The 19,694-nt window shown below is 36.9% G+C and overlaps 2 long non-coding RNA genes across 2 annotated transcripts; both read left to right on the top strand.

Moving 5' to 3' along the window:
• The first annotated feature begins 1,730 nt into the window (after nt 1-1,730).
• On the top strand, nt 1,731-4,517 carry LOC306991418. Its single transcript, XR_013796089.1, has 3 exons — nt 1,731-1,821; nt 2,327-2,424; nt 2,781-4,517. It is a non-coding gene; the product is annotated as an uncharacterized lncRNA (long non-coding RNA).
• Nucleotides 4,518-5,788: 1,271 nt separating this feature from the next.
• On the top strand, nt 5,789-8,610 carry LOC306991419. Its single transcript, XR_013796090.1, has 3 exons — nt 5,789-5,868; nt 6,378-6,475; nt 6,617-8,610. It is a non-coding gene; the product is annotated as an uncharacterized lncRNA (long non-coding RNA).
• Nucleotides 8,611-19,694: the final 11,084 nt, after the last annotated feature.

Genomic DNA, 19,694 nt, shown 5'->3' with positions numbered 1-19,694 from the left:
GAAAATTAAGGCAACCAGGTTACTTAACATTTTAAGATACCGGTAAACAAACAAATCTTTTTTAACTTTGCACCTTTTTATTCCTTTCCTCAACCGTCTACCGTATCACTTTTCACAGTCCAGTGCTTCCAGGATTTTTGTTTGTACACTAGTCACTTACAGAATAAAATAATTACAAATGGTTTCAAGTTGTCTTTATTATGGCTGCTTTAAATTCTGCTTATCTTTTTTTTTTTTCTCGTTACACAATGACTTGATGTCTGAACTAGTATATTTACTAGTTCCAGCCTTTTCTAAAAGCAGTACACTTTATTAAAGCTATGAAATGGTGTTCTTGATTGGTGCCATGGAACCATTTTGGGTTTCCAAAAAAGCTTTTAGTGACTGGTTAATTTTCTGTGTATGAGTCTAAATTTAAACATTTTACAACCTTTAAAAAGGTATAGTTTTTGAGGAACTAGCGGTCAAATTGAGTACTTGCTTAAAATCTAGCAAGTACATCCACACGTTCAAAACTGACATGTCTCCAATAAAGAACTTTGTGTTCTGCTGTGTAGTGACCTTGCCAAGTCACCTCAAGTACAGAGATTTTGTGCATTCATTTTTAAAACCAAGATACTCTTTGGACCTTGGACAAAGTGCACTAATTCATTCACCAATCTGAGACCTAACCAAACACAATATATAAAGTGACATTCAGCTCTTTCAGTACATAACTTTATGTATAAACTTTTTTCCCCCTGCTTTTTTTAATTATTGTGAATGAAATCTAATTTATCTATTCTACATATGCACATTAAACATAAAATTTGTTCTGATTGGCTGTGGTTTTGGTGTTTGCTTGTAGTGTGAACAGACCATCTGGCATTCCATTGAATCTGGTTAGGCTTTGCCTATTACATGGGGAGTCCAAAATGTGATCCCATTCAATAGGAGACCTTGTCTGAAGCATAGACGGTATATAAAAGGTTTAAAGTCTTGAAAGTATTAAAATTGGCCACAAGATGACAATACATTTTAGTATGCATCTTTACACTCTTTGTTTGCCATGGGAATTAGGAACAAACACAAACAGACATGTTATATACACCACCAGTCTATTCAGACAAGTATGTTTAAGGTAATAGATCTACATCTCGCTTAAATGGTAGCATCACTTGAACTACATGAGCACATGTTTGTTTGTGCAACATGATTTGAGCATCATCCTAAGAGCATCAGCTTCAGCACCTGACCATCTGTGCAAAGAGTCACATGATCAATGTCACACATTTACAGTGCAGTGCTTCTCAACCTTTTTAACTCCAAGGCCAACTTATTCGTAATAAATATTAAACACTGAACACTCTTTGTGAGCACTAACCCAGCTGCCTTATTGCAACACACAACCATTTGTCCTTCATTCCAGTAAATATTTGCATGTCTTTCTCTGTGGAACTAATATGACAAAATTATTTTAAATTTGTTTGGTTAATTCAAGTCAGGTGTTGGAGTTTAATCCCCACTTTTATATCGTCTTTTATGGAACAACCCTCAGGTACTATATCGGTTTTTGTTTTGTTTTTTTCTCCTGAAACCACAACTCAATATCTTCACGGAATGAATTGCGAATGACTTTTGCAGAGTGCAACCTCTCTCATTAGCATATCTAATTAGCTAGTAATGAGTGCCATGTGTACTCGATATCTGTTTAGGGGAAATATGGGTTGGAAATATATGACACGTATCTCACCTGTGAAATGGCGCATATGTAGGCCAACGCGGAACCTGTTCAAGCATTTTCACAAATTGAAACCTACAGCGAAGTTGTGTCAATACCAGGTGAGAAAACTCAGCCAAAATTGTTTCCCAAAAGATAATTTGCAAAGTTTAGTATACATTAGTATCTTGAGAGACTTTCATCTTTATGAAGAGTTTTATTTTTATTTAGAGTTTTACACTTTTAAATTAGTTATTTCACAGCCCTTCAAAATGCCACTGTCATACAGTTGTCACAAGTGACTGGCTGTATTTGAAATGCTATATTTTTCGTAGAAATGCAGTGTAAAATTATTAACTTCAAAGGTAAGAGACTATGAATCCCATGGTAAACTGTTAATTAGCCAAGTTTCTTTACGCTATACACTGAAAAACTGTAGTAGCCTAATGGGAATTTGTCACGCAACTTTTAGTTTCTTGCAGTGAAAAACAAGTTTACATTCCCAGAGTTGACCTCAGCTTCTGGAAAAGTTAATTGTGATCATGTTAATTTCTTTACCACCTGTTTTTGGCAATATATTATAAAGGTTCAATTGAGTCAAATCACCAGTTCTGCTCATTCATGCAGGAGCAAAATGCCAAGATGTGCTTCTCGGAGACACAGGGTCCAGGGTTGAGCCTGCTTTGGCTTGGTTTGGAACTAATTTCATTGGCGGAGCAGAAACCGTAAGTAGAAATTGTGAAATATAAGTGACTCTGTTTTGTTTACTTGATTGTTGTATAAAGTGACCTCAGTCAAAGTTGTCTACACCACTGGTTCCCAAACCTGTCCTGAAGGACCCACAACACTGCATGTTTTCTTTGTCTCCCTAATCAAACACACCTGATTTAACTCATCAGCTCACTAACCAGTGATAATGAGCTGAGTTGAATCAGGTGTGTTTGATTATGGAGACAAAGAAAACATGCAGTGTTGTGGGTCCTTCAGGACAGGTTTGGGAACCACTGGTCTACACTGTGACCCTGCAGTTTATGCAATCAATCGCATGCGTTCTAAATTGGTGTCGTTTGTGTGTACATAGTTGACTCTTTTGAGGGATGATCTTCTCTCACACCGGCACAAAGCTTGAGCTGCTTCACTTCTGGGTGAAAGACATCCAGGCCATTATTGAAGCTAAGGTGTTTTGAATGAGCCGCAGACTGGACCACCTCAAGGCTTCCCTGGACCAACCTGAACCATCTACCCCGGTTACCAACCATCACGGCTAGGACATCAGTTTTGACATGGACTATATTTTCCTCTCTTTTTCTCTAGGATACTGCAAGTGTATAATGCATTGTATTGGATGGTAAAATTATTTTAGTATTTACTTAATTGGTTTGTTTTGAACAGATGGTGTTCGGTTTCTCTCCAGTGTGCATTTTCCTGTGTCCTCTCTCTCAGAGATGCAGAAACAATTACTCTTTCCACAATGTGAACACTTGTTGGGTTTGACTTCAGTTTAGATTTGATTGCTATCTCACTCGGACTGCAAGAGTGAAGTTTTGGGTTGCCACGGTGGGGTAATATCTGTTCCAAGTTAACTTTTACTGTAGTTTTTACATGTTCACATCACCTACATGTCACAGATACTGTCACTATTGCTTTTAAATGTATTTTAACCAGTTGTTTAACTTGATGTAACCTGGTTTTCTTAATGGAGTTCATTTAACAAAAATGAGTTAATACAAAGAAAGATTGCTCTCTTTCTTTGTATTAATTTTAAGGACCTGAAAGTTAAGGCAACCAGGTTACTTAACATTTAAGTTAAACCAACAACTAATTTTAACATTTGCACCTGGTCAGTCCTTTCCCTCCAACCACCAATCACTTTTCACAATCCAGTACATCTCAGATTTTGTTTGTTACACATTTCCCCTCACATAATGAGAAATTGAATGCAAACGGCAATGTGAATTTTCATTTTTTTATTTTATATATTCAAATCACCTACATGTCACAGATACTGTCACTATTGCTTTTAATTGTTTTAGCCAGACTGTTAATTGTATGTACAGTATTTCCACACTGAGGACATGTGAAAGACTTATCTGCTGTGTGTTTTGGGCACAAGATCAAAGTTGACTCTTATTTGTCATGTTCTGTTACTGTGACTGATTCATGAGTTTGTTCCAAGGAGAGAACATGTCTTAATCCTTCAGTTTACTTTGACTTGTATCTCTGTAATGGCTTTTAGATTTCAACAAATTATTTTTTTGTTTAACTTGATGTAACCTGGTTTCCTTAATTGAGTTAATACAAGGATAGATTGCTCTTTCTTAATATTAATTTAAGGAACTGAAAATTAAGGCAACCAGGTTACTTAACATTTTAAGATACCGGTAAACAAACAAATCTTTTTTAACTTTGCACCTTTTTATTCCTTTCCTCAACCATCCACCGTATCACTTTTCACAGTCCAGTGCTTCCAGGATTTTTGTTTATACACTAGTCACTTCACAGAATAAAATAATTTCAAATGGTTTCATGTTGTCTTTATTATAGCTGCTTTAAATTCTGCTTTTTTTTTTCCTCATTACACAATGACTTGATATCTATACTAGTATATTTACTAGTTTTACTGCTTTTTCTAAAAGCAGTACACTTTATTAAAGATATGAAATGGTGTTCCTGATTGATGCCATGGAACCATTTTGGGTTTCCAAAAAAGCTTTTAGTGACTGGTTAATTTTCTGTGTATGAGTCTAAATCTAAACATTTTACAACCTTTAAAAAGGTATAGTTTTTGAGGAACTAGCTGTCAAGTTGAGTACTTGCTTAAAATCTAGCAAGTACATCCACACGTTCAAAACTGACATGTCTCGAATAAACTAAAGAACTTCGTGTTCTGCTGTGTAGTGACCTTGCCAAGTCACCTTAAGTACAGAGATTTTGTGCATTCATTTTTAAAACCGAGATACTCTTGGGACCTTGGACAAAGTGCACTAATTCATTCACCAATCTGAGACCTAACCAAACACAATACATAAGGTGACATTCAGCTCTTTCAGTACATAACTTTATGTATAAACTTTTTTTCCCCTGCTTTTTAAATTCTTGTGAATGAAATCAAATTTTATTTTAAGTATTCTACAGATGCACATTAAACATTAAATGTGTTCTGATTGGCTGTGGTTTTGGTGTTTGCTTGTATCGTGAACAGACCATCTGGCATTTAATCTGGTTAGGCGTTGCCTATTACATGGGGAGTCTTAAAATGTGATCCGATACAATAGGAGACCTTGTCTGAAGCATACAGTATATAAAAGGTCTAAAGTCTTGAAAGTATTAAAATTGGCCACAAGATGACAATACATTTTAGTATGCATCTTTACATTCTTTGTTTGCCATGGGAATTAGGAACAAACACAAACAGACATGTTATATACACCACCAGTCTATTCAGACAAGTATGTTTAAGATAATCTACATCTCGCTTAAATGGCAGCATCACTTGAACTACATGAGCACATGTTTGTTTGTGCAACATGATTTGAGCATCATCCTAAGAGCATCAGGAGCTTCAGCATCTGACCATCTGTGCAAAGAGTCACATGATCAATGTCACACATTTACAGTGCAGTGCTTCTCAACCTTTTTAACTCCAAGGCCAACTTCTTATTTGTAATATATATTAAACACTGAACACTCTTTGTGAACAATAATCCAGCTGCCTCTGTGCTTTATGGCAACACACAACCATTTGCCCTTCCAGTAAATATTTGCATGTCTTTCTCTGTGGAACTAATATGACAAAATTATTTGAATTTGTTAGGTTAATTCAAGTCACGTGTTGGAGTTTAATCCCCGCTTTTATATCATCTTTTATGGAACAACCCTCAGGTACTATATCGTTTTTTGTTTTGTTTTTTTCTCCTGAAACCACAACTCAACAATATCTTCACGGAATGAATTGCGAATGACTTTTGCAGAGTGCAACCTCTCTCATTAGCATATCTAATTAGCTAGTAATGAGTGCCATGTGTACTCGATATCTGTTTAGGGGAAATATGGGTTGGAAATATATGACACGTATCTCACCTGTGAAATGGCCCATATGTAGGCCAACGCGGAACCTGTTCATGCATTTTCACAAATTGAAACCTACAGCGAAGTTGTGTCAATACCAGGTGAGAAAACTCAGCCAAAATTGTTTCCCAAAAGATAATTTGCAAAGTTTAGTATACATTAGTATCTTGAGAGACTGTCATCTTTATGAAGAGTTTTATTTTTATTTAGAGTTTTACACTTTTAAATTAGTTATTTCACAGCCCTTCAAAATGCCACTGTTATACAGTTTAGTCACAAGTGACTGGCTGTATTTGAAATGCTATATTGTCCGTAGAAATGCAGTGTAAAATGATCAACTTCAAAGGTAAGAGACTATGAATCCCATGGTAAACTGTTGTTAACTAGCCAAGTTTCTTTACGCTATACACTGAAAAACTGTAGTAGCCTAATGGGAATTTGTCACGCAACTTTTAGTTTCTTGCAGTGAAAAACAAGTTTACATTCCCAGAGTTGACCTCAGCTTCTGGAAAAGTTAATTGTGATCATTTTAATTTCTTTACCACCTGTTTTTGGCAATATATTATAAAGGTTCAATTGAGTCTAATACCAGTTCTGCTCATTCATGCAGGAGCAAAATGCCAAGATGTGCTTCTCGGAGACACAGGGTCCAGGGTTGAGCCTGCTTTGGCTTGGTTTGGAACTAATTTCATTGGTGGAGGAGGAATCGTAAGTAGAAATATAATTGACTCCGTTTTGTTTACTTGATTGTTGTATAAAGTGACCTTAGTAAGTTGTCTACACTGTGACCCTGCAGTTTATGCAAGCAATCGCATGCGTTCTAAATTGGTGTCATTTGTGTGTACATAGTTGACTCTTTTGAGGGATCTTCTCTCACACCGGCACAAAGCTTGAGCTGCTTCACTTCTGGGTGAAAGACATCCAGGCCATTATTGAAGCTAAGGTGTTTTGAATGAGCTGCAGACTGGACCACCTCAAGGCTTCCCTGGACCAACCTGAACCATCTACCCTGGTTACCAACCATCACAGCTAGGACATCAGTTTTGACATGGACTATATTTTCCTCTCTTTTTCACTAGGCTACTGTCAGCGTTTAATGCATTGTATCGGATGGTAAAATTATTTTAGTATTTACTTGGTTTGTTTTGAACAGATGGTGTTCGGTTTCTCTCCAGTGTGCATTTTCCTGTGTCCTCTCTCTCAGAGATGCAGAAACAATTACTCTTTCCACAATGTGAACACTTGTTGGGTTTGACTTCAGTTTAGATTTGATTGCTATCTCACTCGGACTGCAAGAGTGAAGTTTTGGGTTGCCACGGTGGGGTAATATCTGTTCCAAGTGAACTTTTACTGTAGTTTTTACATGTTCACATCACCTACATGTCACAGATACTGTCACTATTGCTTTTAATTGTATTTTAACCAGTTTAACTTGATGTAACCTGGTTTCCTTAATGGAGTTCATTTAACAAAAATGAGTTAATACAAAGAAAGATTGCTCTCTTTCTTTGTATTTATTTTAAGGACCTGAAAATTAAGGCAACCAGGTTACTTAACATTTAAGTTAAACCAACAAATAATTTTAACATTTTCACCTGGTCAGTCCTTTCCCTCCAACCACCTTTATCACTTTTCACAATCCAGTACATCCCAGATTTTTGTTTTACACTAAAGTCACTTCACAGACTAAAAAATGGATTTGAAACGGCAATGTGAACTCACAGCAGTTTTTGTTTTCAAATCACCTACATGTCACAGATACTGTCACTATTGCTTTTAATTGTTTTAACCAGACTGTTAATTGTGTGTACAGTATTTCCACACTGAGGACATGTGAAAGACTCATCTGCTGTGTGTTTTGGTCACGAGATCAAAGTTGACTCTTATTTTTCATGTTCTGTTACTGTGAATGATTCATGAGTTTGTTCCAAGGAGAGAACATGTCTTAATCCTTCAGTGTACTTTGACTTGTATCTCTGTAATGGCTTTTAGATTTCAACAAATGATTTGTTGGTTTAACTTGATGTAACCTGGTTTCCTTAATCTAGTTAACATTTGTTAATACAAAGAAAGATTGCTCCTTCTTTGAATTAATTGAAGGACCTGTAAATTAATGCAACCAGGTTACTTAACATTTAAGTAAACCAACAAATAATTTTAACATTTGCACCTGGTCAGTCCTTTCCCTCCAACCACCTTTATCACTTTTCACAATCCAGCACATCCCAGATTTTTGTTTGTTACACAAGTCACCTCACATAATGAGAAATTGAATGCAAACGGCAATGTGAATTTTCAGTTTTTATATTTTCAAATCACCTACATGTCACAGATACTGTCACTATTGCTTTTAATTGTTTTAACCAGACTGTTAATTGTGTGTACAGTATTTCCACACTGAGGACATGTGAAAGACTCATCTGCTGTGTGTTTTGGTCACGAGATCAAAGTTGACTCTTATTTTTCATGTTCTCTGTCACTTTGAATGATTCTGTTCCAAGGAGAGAACATGTCTTAATCCTTCAGTTTACTTTGACTTGTATCTCTGTAATGGCTTTTAGATTTCAACAAATTGTTTGTTTAACTTGATGTAACCTGGTTTCCTTAATTGAGTTAATACAAGGAAAGATTGCTCTTTCTTAATATTAATTTAAGGAACTAAAAATTAAGGCAACCAGGTTACTTAACATTTTAAGATACCGGTAAACAAACAAATCTTTTTTAACTTTGCACCTTTTTATTCCTTTCCTCAACCATCCACCGTATCACTTTTCACAGTCCAGTGCGTCCAGGATTTTTGTTTGTACACTAGTCACTTACAGAATAAAATAATAACAAATGGTTTCAAGTTGTCATTATTATAGCTGCTTTAAATTCTGCTTTTTTTTTTACTACATCCCTTGTTACACAATGACTTGATGTCTATACTAGTATATTTACTAGTTCCAGCCTTTTCTAAAAGCAGTACACTTTATTAAAGCTATGAAATGGTGTTCTTGATTGGTGCCACGGAACTATTTTGGGTTTCCAAAAACGCTTTTAGTGACTGGTTAATTTTCATTGTATGAGTCTAAATCTAAACATTTTACAACCTTTAAAAAGGTATAGTTTTTGAGGAACTAGCGGTCAAGTGGAGTACTTGCTTAAAATCTAGCAAGTACATCCACACGTTCAAAACTGACATGTCTCCAATAAACTAAAGAACTTCATGTTCTGCTGTGTAGTGACCTTGCCAAGTCACCTTAAGTACAGAGATTTTGTGCATTCATTTTTAAAACCAAGATACTCTTGGGACCATGGACAAAGTGCACTAATTCATTATTGGTATTAATTACACCAATCTGAGACCTAACCAAACACAATACATAAGGTGACATTCAGCTCTTTCAGTACATAACTTTTGTGTATACACTCCCCCCCCCCCCCCCCCCCTGCTTTTTTAAATTCTTGTGAATGACATGTAATTCATCTATTCTACAGATGCACATTAAACATCAAATTTGTTCTGATTGGCTGTGGTTTTGGTGTTTGCTTGTAGCATGAACAGACCATCTGGCATTGAATCTGTTTAGGCTTTGCCTATTACATGGGAAGTCCTAAAATGTGATCCCATACAATAGGAGACCTTGTCTGAAGCATAAATGGTATATAAAAGGTCTGAAATCTTGAAAGTATTAAAATTGGCCACAAGGTGGCAATACATTTTAGTATGCATCTTTACACTTTTCGTTTGTCATGGGAACAAACAGACATGTTATGTACAACACCAGTCTACTCAGAGTAGACTGATGGTGTACATAATATGTCTGTTTGTGTTTGTTCCCATGACAAACGAAGAGTGTAAAGATGCAAACTAAAATGTATTGAGACAAATGTTTAAGGTAATAGATCTACCTCTCGCTTAAATGGCAGCATCACTTGAACTACATGAGCACACGTTTGTTTGTCCAACATGATTTGAGCATCATCCTAAGAGCATCAGCTTCAGCATCTGACCATCTGTGCAAAGAGTCACATGATCAATGTCACACATTTACAGTGCAGTGCTTCTCAACCTTTTTAACTCCAAGGCCAACTTCTTATTTGTAATATATATTAAACACTGAACACTCTTTGTGAACAATAATCCAGCTGCCTCTGTGCTTTATGGCAACACACATTGCCCTTCCAGTAAATATTTGCATGTCTTTCTCTGTGGAGCTAATATGACAAAATTATTTGAATTTGTTAGGTTAATTCAAGTCAGGTGTTGGAGTTTAATCCCCGCTTTTATATCGTCTTTTATGGAACAACCCTCAGGTACTATATCGTTTTTTGTTTTGTTTTTTTCTCCTGAAACCACAACTCAACAATATCTTCACGGAATGAATTTGCGAATGACTTTAGCAGAGTGCAACCTCTCTCATTAGCATATCTAATCAGCTAGTAATGAGTGCCATGTGTACTCGATATCTGTTTAGGGGAAATATGGGTTGGAAATATATGACACGTAATTGGTCTCACCTGTGAAATGGCGCATATGTAGGCCAACGCGGAACCTGTTCATGCATTTTTACAAATTTAAACCTACAGCGAAGTTGTGTCAATACCAGGTGAGAAAACTCAGCCAAAATTGTTTCCCTAAAGATAATTTGCAAAGTTTAGTATACTTTAGTAGGCCTATCTTGAGAGACTGTCATCTTTATGAAGAGTTTTATTTTTATTTAGAGTTTTACACTTTTAAGTTAGTGATTTCACAGCCCTTCAAAATGTCACCGTTATACAGTTGTCACAAGTGACTGGCTGTATTTGAAATGCTATATTTTCCGTAGAAATGCACTGTAAAATTAACTTCAAAGGTAAGAGACTAAACGAATCCCATGGTAAACTGTTGTTAACTAGCCAAGTTTCTTTACGCTATACTGAAAAACTGTAGTAGCCTAATGGGAATTTGTCACGCAACTTTTAGTTTCTTGCAGTGAAAAACAAGTTTACATTCCCAGAGTTGACCTCGGCTTCTGGAAAAGTTAATTGTGATCATGTTAATTTCTTTACCACCTGTTTTTGGCAATATATTCTAAAGGTTCAATTTGGTCATTAAATCACCAGTTCTGCTCATTCATGCAGGAGCAAAATGCCAAGATGTGCTTCTCGGAGACACAGGGTCCAGGGTTGAGCCTGCTTTGGCTTGGTTTGGAACTAATTTCATTGGTGGAGCAGAAACCGTAAGTAGAAATTGTGATTTGTTGTATAAAGTGACCTTAGTAAGTTGTCTACACTGTGACCCTGCAGTTTATGCAAGCAATCGCATGCGTTCTAAATTGGTGTCATTTGTGTGTACATAGTTGACTCTTTTGAGGGATGATCTTCTCACACCGGCACAAAGCTTGAGCTGCTTCTCTTCTGGGTGAAAGACATCCAGGCCATTATTGAAGCTAAGGTGTTTTGAATGAGCCGCAAACTGGACCACCTCAAGCCTTCCCTGGACCAACCTGAACCATCTACCCCGGTTACCAACCATCACGGCTAGGACATCAGTTTTGACATGGATGGTATTTTCCTCTCCTTTTCACTAGGATACTGCCAGTGTATAATGTATTGGATGGTAAAATTGTGTCCCACACCTTTATAAAAAAAATTTTTTAATTAGTTAATTGGTTGGTTTTGAACAGATGGTGTTCGGTTTCTCTCCAGTGTGCATTTTCTTGTGTTCTCTCTCTCAGAGATGCAGAAACAATTACTCTTTCCACAATGTGAACACTTGTTGGGTTTGACTTCAGTTTAGATTTGATTGCTATCTCACTCGGACTGCAAGAGTGAAGTTTTGGGTTGCCACGGTGGGGTAATATCTGTTCCAAGTGAACTTTTACTGTAGTTTTTACATGTTCACATCACCTACATGTCACAGATACTGTCACTATTGCTTTTAATTGTATTTTAACCAGTTGTTTAACTTGATGTAACCTGGTTTCCTTTAATGAGTTCATTTAACAAAAATGAGTTAATACAAAGAAAGATTGCTCTCTTTCTTTGTATTAATTTTAAGGATCTGAAAATTAAGGCAACCAGGTTACTTGACATTTAAGTTAAACCAACAAATAATTTTAACATTTTCACCTGGTCAGTCCTTTCCCTCCAACCACCTTTATCACTTTTCACAATCCAGCACATCCCAGATTTTTGTTTTACACTAAAGTCACTTCACAGACTAAAAAATGGATTTGAAACGGCAATGTGAACTCACAGCAGTTTTTGTTTTCAAATCACCTACATGTCACAGATACTGTCACTATTGCTTTTAATTGTTTTAACCAGACTGTTAATTGTGTGTACAGTATTTCCACACTGAGGACATGTGAAAGACTCATCTGCTGTGTGTTTTGGTCACGAGATCAAAGTTGACTCTTATTTGTCATGTTCTGTTACTGTGAATGATTCATGAGTTTGTTCCAAGGAGAGAACATGTCTTAATCCTTCAGTGTACTTTGACTTGTATCTCTGTAATGGCTTTTAGATTTCAACAAATGATTTGTTGGTTTAACTTGATGTAACCTGGTTTCCTTAATCTAGTTAACATTTGTTAATACAAAGAAAGATTGCTCCTTCTTTGAATTAATTGAAGGACCTGTAAATTAATGCAACCAGGTTACTTAAAATGTTAAGTTAAACCAACTTTTTTTTTTTTGCAACCGTTTCAGTCCACCTCATCACTTCAGTCCAGTGCTTCCCTGATTTTTGTTTGTAACACTAAACTCACTTCACAGAATAAAAAAAAAAAAAAAAAATGGTTTCAAGTTGTCTTTTTATTTTTTATAGCTGCTTTTTAATTTCTGCCCCTTTTTATTTCTCCACCCAAAATGTCTTTACTAGTTCCAGCCTTTTCTGAAAGCAGTGCACTTTATTAAAGCTATGAAATGGGTTTGTGATTGATGCCATAGAACCATTTTGGGTTTCCAAAAAGCTTTTAGTGACTGGTTAATTTTCTGTGTGAATGTCTAAATCTAAACATTTAGCCAGTAATGGATTCATTGTTAAGTGTTCTTAATAGATTGCAAAAACAACCTTTTATTTAAAAGGGTGCAGCTTTTTGTGAGGAACTGACTGTTGAGTACTTGCTTAAAATCTAGCAAGTGCATCCACACGTTCAAAACTGGCATGTCCCCAATAAACTTAAACTAAATAAACTAAACTGTCAATAAACAATGACATCCAGCTCTAGCTTACTTTTTTTTTTTTAGTGGCTTTGTTTCTAATTCAGGTGGATGGGATCTAATCAATCTAATCTACAGATTAAACATCAAATTTGTTCTGATTGGCTGTGGTTTTGATGTCATGCAGAATTTTTAGCTTGTAGCGTGAATAGACCATCTGGCACTTGAATCTGGTTAGGCTTTGCTTAATATTTACATGGGGAGTAGCCTAAAATGTGATTGCGTACAATGGGGTTTGTACAATAGGAGACCTTGTCATGATGTTCTCATCGGCTAAAAATCAAGTCTTGAAAGTATTAAAATTAGCCACAAGGTGGCAATAAATACATTTAGCATTATGCACTGTTACACTGTTCGTTTGTCATGGGAACAAAAACACAAACTGACATGTTATGTTCGCCACCAGTCTGCTCAGACAAGTAGCCTATGTTTAAGATATAATAGATCTACCTAACTTTTTTTTGCTTAAATGGCAGAATCATTTGAACTGCATGAACATGAACTGCACAAGTTTGTGTCAAACCTGATGATATTGTCCAGTGTGATTTGAACATCATCCAAAGAGCATCTTGAGCTTCAGCACCTGACCATCTGTGTAAAGATTTGCATGATCAATGTCACATTTACTTATTGCAGTGCTTCTCAACCTTTTTAACTCCAAGGCCAACTTATTTATTTGTATTAAATAGTAGTAATATATATAGGCCTATTAAACACAGAACACTCTTTGTGAGCACTAACCCAGCCTCTATGTGCTTTATGGCAACACAACCGTTTGTCCTTCATTCCAGTAAATATTTGCATGTCTTTCTCTGGCAGAAGGATGGTGGGCAAAACCTGCTAGTAAAACCTAATGGTACGTACATAATCTGCATAATAATGGCACATGCAGACAAAAACAATTGAGATGGAGACAAGTTGACAACGGATTATCAGAACAGAAGAAAGGCTGTCCTGGTCTTCAATGACCCTGTTTATTTCCGAGAATTATTATTATTTTTCTAAGGAAATGAGCGATTGGGATCTCTGATTAGCGCTACTAACAGCTGGTAATGTTTACACAGGAAATTGGATGGTGATCTTCACTTTCTGTTCCCCCTTGTGCCATATGGAGTGATGCATTATGATAATTCGAGAGATGAATCACAAGTCAATGCCTCTGTGAATTTTACCAAGATGCATAAAAATCCATTCTGTTATGATGCAGCCAAGGATGTGGTTTCGTGTTCATTAGAGTGCTATCTCATATTAAAAACCTGTGACTCTTTATCTGTATTAGACAATAAGTTGTTGTATGCCATGTCCAGGTCTTTAACGCTTATATCCTCTCCTTTTCTACCATCATCTGTGCCTTATGGTCAATGGCAGCAGAGTGTGCAAAGATAAGATGTGAGATGTTTAGAGGTTTTATTGAACTCCGTACAAACTGGGGAATCTCAGCTCGAAATGTGGCGTGACTCGATATGTCACCACAGCAACGGATCGTCGTCTCCACAGCCTGACGGGTCAGAGAACATCATAGGAACACGGGCCTGAAAAAAACACCCAAGGTCAAAGCTCACTGCAGAGGCGTGACAGCATTGATAATTAAATCCACCCACGGTGTTTAATACACCAGAGATCTTTTGTAGCAGCGAGCTGGATAGTGCTATTAAACGCATCTGGCTTTAGGCTGTCAAGGTTTTGTTCGTTCTGTCGTGATGGAATAGTGCTATGGAATCCGGCAGATCAATGATCCATGGTGGTACAAGAATAAAAAAACCTTGTGAAATTCTCAGCGAGTTATAGAAGATGCAACAAAAGTTAAAACAACACTAAATGTTGTTGCTAAGAGCCTAACACCTCTCCGGTTCTTAATCTTTCTTAACCCCACTTCTGCTTTAAAGAAAAAGCAGCTCATTTTCAAACTTTTTTATTTACAGAAACTAGGAGTGCCAATAAAAAAATAAACTAAATGAACTAGTTAAATTATACAAATATGCTATATTTACAATAGCAACATTTATTTAAAAAAAAATAATAATTCAAAGAAAAAAAAAATTGAATTACAGAAGTAGTTTCAATAAACAAATCAGGGTTTACATTTTAGAATGAATGAATCTACATGACCTTTAGTCATTTGTGATTAAAGAGATTTAAAAAAATATATTTTTATACTCACAAATTGCAATTTCTACCCAATCAAATATTTTAGAGCTTGATAACAACTGTCAATAATAATGTGTATTTTGTTTTTATAGAAATGTCCATGACTTTTTAAAAGATTTTTCTAATTTCCATGACTTTTCCAGGTCTATTTTTAAAATTCCTCATATATTCAGGTTTTCGAAGGAATGTGGGAACCCTGGTTATTAAATGATAGGAAAATTAAAATGGCAGGAGTTGATAGAATTAATTACAATAAGAAATATGACATCAGCTTACATCTTGTGTTTTAGCTTATTATTATATATTGTCTTTTAAAAATAATAATTTTAAGCTGTCTTGAGGCCCCTTAGTGGGCCCCGACCCCCCTGGTTGAGAACCACAGGTCACTCAATCATTGAAATCATGAAAAAAGTTTTAAATACAACGAAATTAATGTTTAATGGGGAAATTAAAATAGCCCCACATCATCACATACCCTTAACCATACCTAGAGATTGGCATGGTTTTATTTCAGTTAGCCTAACAGCTGGTTTGATTTGCATTGAGAGATGATCTTATGGAAAGTACTCCATGCCAATCTCTAGGTATGGTGAAGGGTATGTGATGATGTGGGGATATTTTAATTCCAAAGGCCAAGGGAACTTTATCAGGATGCAGAGTATCCTGGATCCATATAGTAACTGGCCTTTAAAAAAAAAAATCTGCCTGCCTCTATGGGAATTTAACATAGGGGTGTCCAAACTTATGCACCCTGTATTTTAAGGAAGAACATTTATTTACTTACGATACATTATTCATTCACAAAGAAAATTGGTGTCCTTAAAGGTTGGATTTTTCCTATTTTTTTAAATTAAGGCATTAAGTTCAATTTCCAAAAGATTATTTTTTATTCCTCTTTTTAGTCAACTTTAGCATGGGTGTCTAAACTTATGCATAGCACTGTATATATAAATAAAAAATAAGGTGGATAGATATCCCCCATTTAGCAAAAAATAAATAAAAATAAATAATGCCTTTAGACTGATATTAATATAAATAAATTATATTATCAAACTCAGTGTTGGCGCACATTTAAGTTGTTTTGCACGCGTGTTTCGGGCGTGCTGTTTCCTTGTGGCTTAAAATAATAAAATACGGTACAAATAATAAACTTTCAAAAATCTGAAATTAAAGTCGGATATACCAATCCATTTATTAACATAACAAAAAATGAAACCTTTCTTCAAACATAAACTTAACTCAAGTCAGTCTCCATGATTACACGCCGTGCCTCACGGTCAAAAACCATGCACCTCGCTGTGCGCCACACCTGCACTAATTAACCCCTGTCTTAAGTAGACTTGTGGCAGAACACAGCTCCAACCCATTACAATACAGAATGGCTCCAACACAACCGGCCCCTAATTGTTCATGGCACTACAAGACATAACAATTATAAACATATACATGTATGGAGACATTAATACAACAACAAACATCTTACAATAAAAACAACAAACAAATAAACAAAAAATAAACCCCTCTTTAGTGTGTTTGTTCACTTTACATTGACTGTTCTACCAATAGGCCTAATTTTGTCACTGGTCTTTCAATTACATTTGTTTTGGTTTTGATTTGCACAGATCTAACTATGCCTGATTTGTCTGGAAAGGATTTAATAACCCTTCCAATCATCCAAGAATTTCGTGGTGCTGTAGCATCTGCAACCAAAACGATATCTCCTGCCTTAAGATTACGTTTTGTTATGTTCCACTTTTGCCTTTCCTGTATAGTAACAAGATACTCTTTTGTCCACCTTTTCCAGAATAAATCTGAAAGATACTGAGCCTGTTTCCACCTTCGTCTTACGTACTGGTCCTTTTGATCAAACAGACCTGGAGGCAAAACTGGTTTCCTTTTCAAAGTAAGAAGATGGTTAGGCGTCAGTGGCTCTAAATCATTAGATCCTCAGAAACTCTTGTAATTGGTTGGTCATTCAAGATTGCTTCGGCTTCGCATAAGACTGTGACTAAGGTTTCATCAGTTAAAGCCTGTAGATGTAAACAGATACTAAGACCTTCCTGACCAATCTGATCATGCTTTCCCAAGCACCGCCATGATGTGAAGCTGTAGGTGGATTGAACGTCCACTTGATGTTGTCATGTATTAAAGCTTTCTCAATTGATTCATTGTTTAACTCTGCAATTGCTCTTTTTAGCTCCTTCTCTGCTCCTGTGAAATTTGTGCCATTGTCTGAGCGAAAGTGTGCTACGGGTCCTCTTCGGCATATGAATCGACGAATAGCACTGATGCAAGAGTCTGTGTCTAATGAGTGTGCCACTTCTAAATGAACTGCCCTGCTGGCCATGCATGTAAAGATAACCCCATAACGTTTCACATAGGAACGTCCTTGTTTTACCTCAATGGGCCCAAAATAGTCTCCTACGTTAGTAAATGGAGGTAAGTCTGGAGTAATCCTTTCTTTGGGGAGATCAGCCATTTTTTGATCACACATTTTTCCTTTGTGACGTTTGCAAAAAGCACAACTTGACAAGATTTCCCTTGCTGCTGCATTGGCATGAGTTATCCAGAACTTTTCTCTGGCTTTGGAGAGGATGTAATTTCTCCCACCATGCCTCGTCTGTTCATGAACATTTTTAAGAATTAACATGTAGATATACTGATCTTTACACAGGATGACTGGGTGTTTGCTCTCTTCGGGCATTGCACTCCTGGACAATCTTCTACCTACTCTTAACTGTCCACCCTCTAGAACAGGATTCAGCTTGTAGATAGGGCTACACCTTTTTACAGGTTTTTTTTGTCATTAGTGCACAAATCTCTTTGTCAAATCTTTCTCTCTGACAGAACTGAAGGATAGTTTTCTGCTGCTAATAGATCCTCAGTTGATACACGGTCTCGTTCCAACGACTTTCTGGCTTCCAACATTTTCTTGTCAACATAAACATCAGCCATTTCACCCTTCACAAGTTGCTTCCTTCTTTGACTCAACTCCAATAGAATCTTCCTGACCTTGAGTAACCATGCCACTGCAACCTTCAACCTTTTCCAGTCAGAAAAATATGTGATAAGTTGATTGGTTGCATTATTCTCTTGAATAGTTATTGTGTTTGTAGAGATCTCCAGTTTGACCTCTGGATCATCCTCTTCCATTGTGGACTCTACTTCATACTGTAACCACGTTTCACTTGCTTTCCACAGAAATTCTGGACCTGACAGCCACGTTTTGCTGTTCAGAAGCTTATGGACTGTCAGTCCTCTAGATGCGTCATCTGCAGGATTTTGTTTTGTGTGAACATACCGCCACTGTACTGGGTCTGAAGCTTCCCTAATGATGGCTATTCTGTTGGCCACAAATGTTTGAAATCTTTTGTTTTCGTTGCTGATGTACTTCAACACTGTACTACTATCAGTCCAGAAACAGGATCCTGGCAAAGAAAGCTGTAACTCTGATTTTACCATCTTGTCCACCCGAACAGCCAAAACAGCAGCAGTGAGTTCCAAACGAGGGATGGTTACGGGTTTAAGAGGTGCTACTCTGGCCTTTCCAAGAAGAAAGGAAACATGTACATGACCTACTTTGTTCTGTAGCCTCAGGTATGTTACCGCGCCATATCCTCTTTCGCTGGCATCAGCAAAGTGGTGCAACTGGGCATGTACTGGTGTTCCAAAGTCGTGTGGTTTCAAGCACCTACTCACTCTGAACTCTGAGATTTCTTTTAGGTCAATCAACCAATTTATCCATTGTTGCTTTAAGGCTTGTGGAATTTCTTCATCCCAGCCATAGTTCCTTCTGCACAACTCTTGTAAAATGTGCTTGGCTGGAAGAAGGACTGGCACAAGGTACCCTAAGGGATCGTACACTGAACTAATGACTGATAGAATCCCTCGTCTTGTTTGCATTCGCTCTTTGCAGTTCATACGAAAGTTAAATTTGTCATTTTCCATACACCAATGTAGCCCCAGTGCCCTTTCCACCGGGAGTTGGTCTATGTCCAAATTGAGTTCACTCACACTTTTAGAGTGTTCTTTCTCAGGAATTGTTTGAAGGACTTTGCGGCTGTTACTGATCCATTGTGTAAGATGAAAGCCTCCTTTCTGGCAAAGGTCAGCCAGGTCATGGACAAGGTGTACCGCTTTCTGCACTGATGGTGAGCTTTTCAGACAGTCGTCCACGTAGAAATTTCTATGTACCGTGTCAACCACTTCATCCGAAAACCTGTTTCGATTGTCGTCTGCAGTCTTTCTTAAAGCATAACATGCACAACTAGGCGATGACACTGCCTCAAAGAGATGTACAGTCATTCTGTACTCTTCAACTTGCTTACACAGATCTCCATTAGGCCACCACAGGAACCTTAGAAAGTCTTTGTCCTCCTTAGCCACTTTGACTTGATAGAACATAGACTTCACATCAGACATAAAAGCAACTGGTTCTTGTCTGAATCGTAGAAACACTCCTATTAATGAACTTGTGAGGTTCGGACCCTGCAGAAGCTGTTCATTCAAAGAAGTTCCTTTAAACTTAGCTCCACAGTCGAAGACAACTCGCAACTTGCCTTTGCGTGGGTGATACACTCCATGATGAG

This window comes from Phoxinus phoxinus, assembly GCF_949152265.1.
Source record: "Phoxinus phoxinus genome assembly, chromosome: 2".
In the NCBI taxonomy this organism is placed as follows: domain Eukaryota; kingdom Metazoa; phylum Chordata; class Actinopteri; order Cypriniformes; family Leuciscidae; genus Phoxinus; species Phoxinus phoxinus.
The sequence above is the reverse complement of the archived record's forward strand: the minus strand, read 5'-3'. Positions and strand labels throughout refer to the sequence as shown.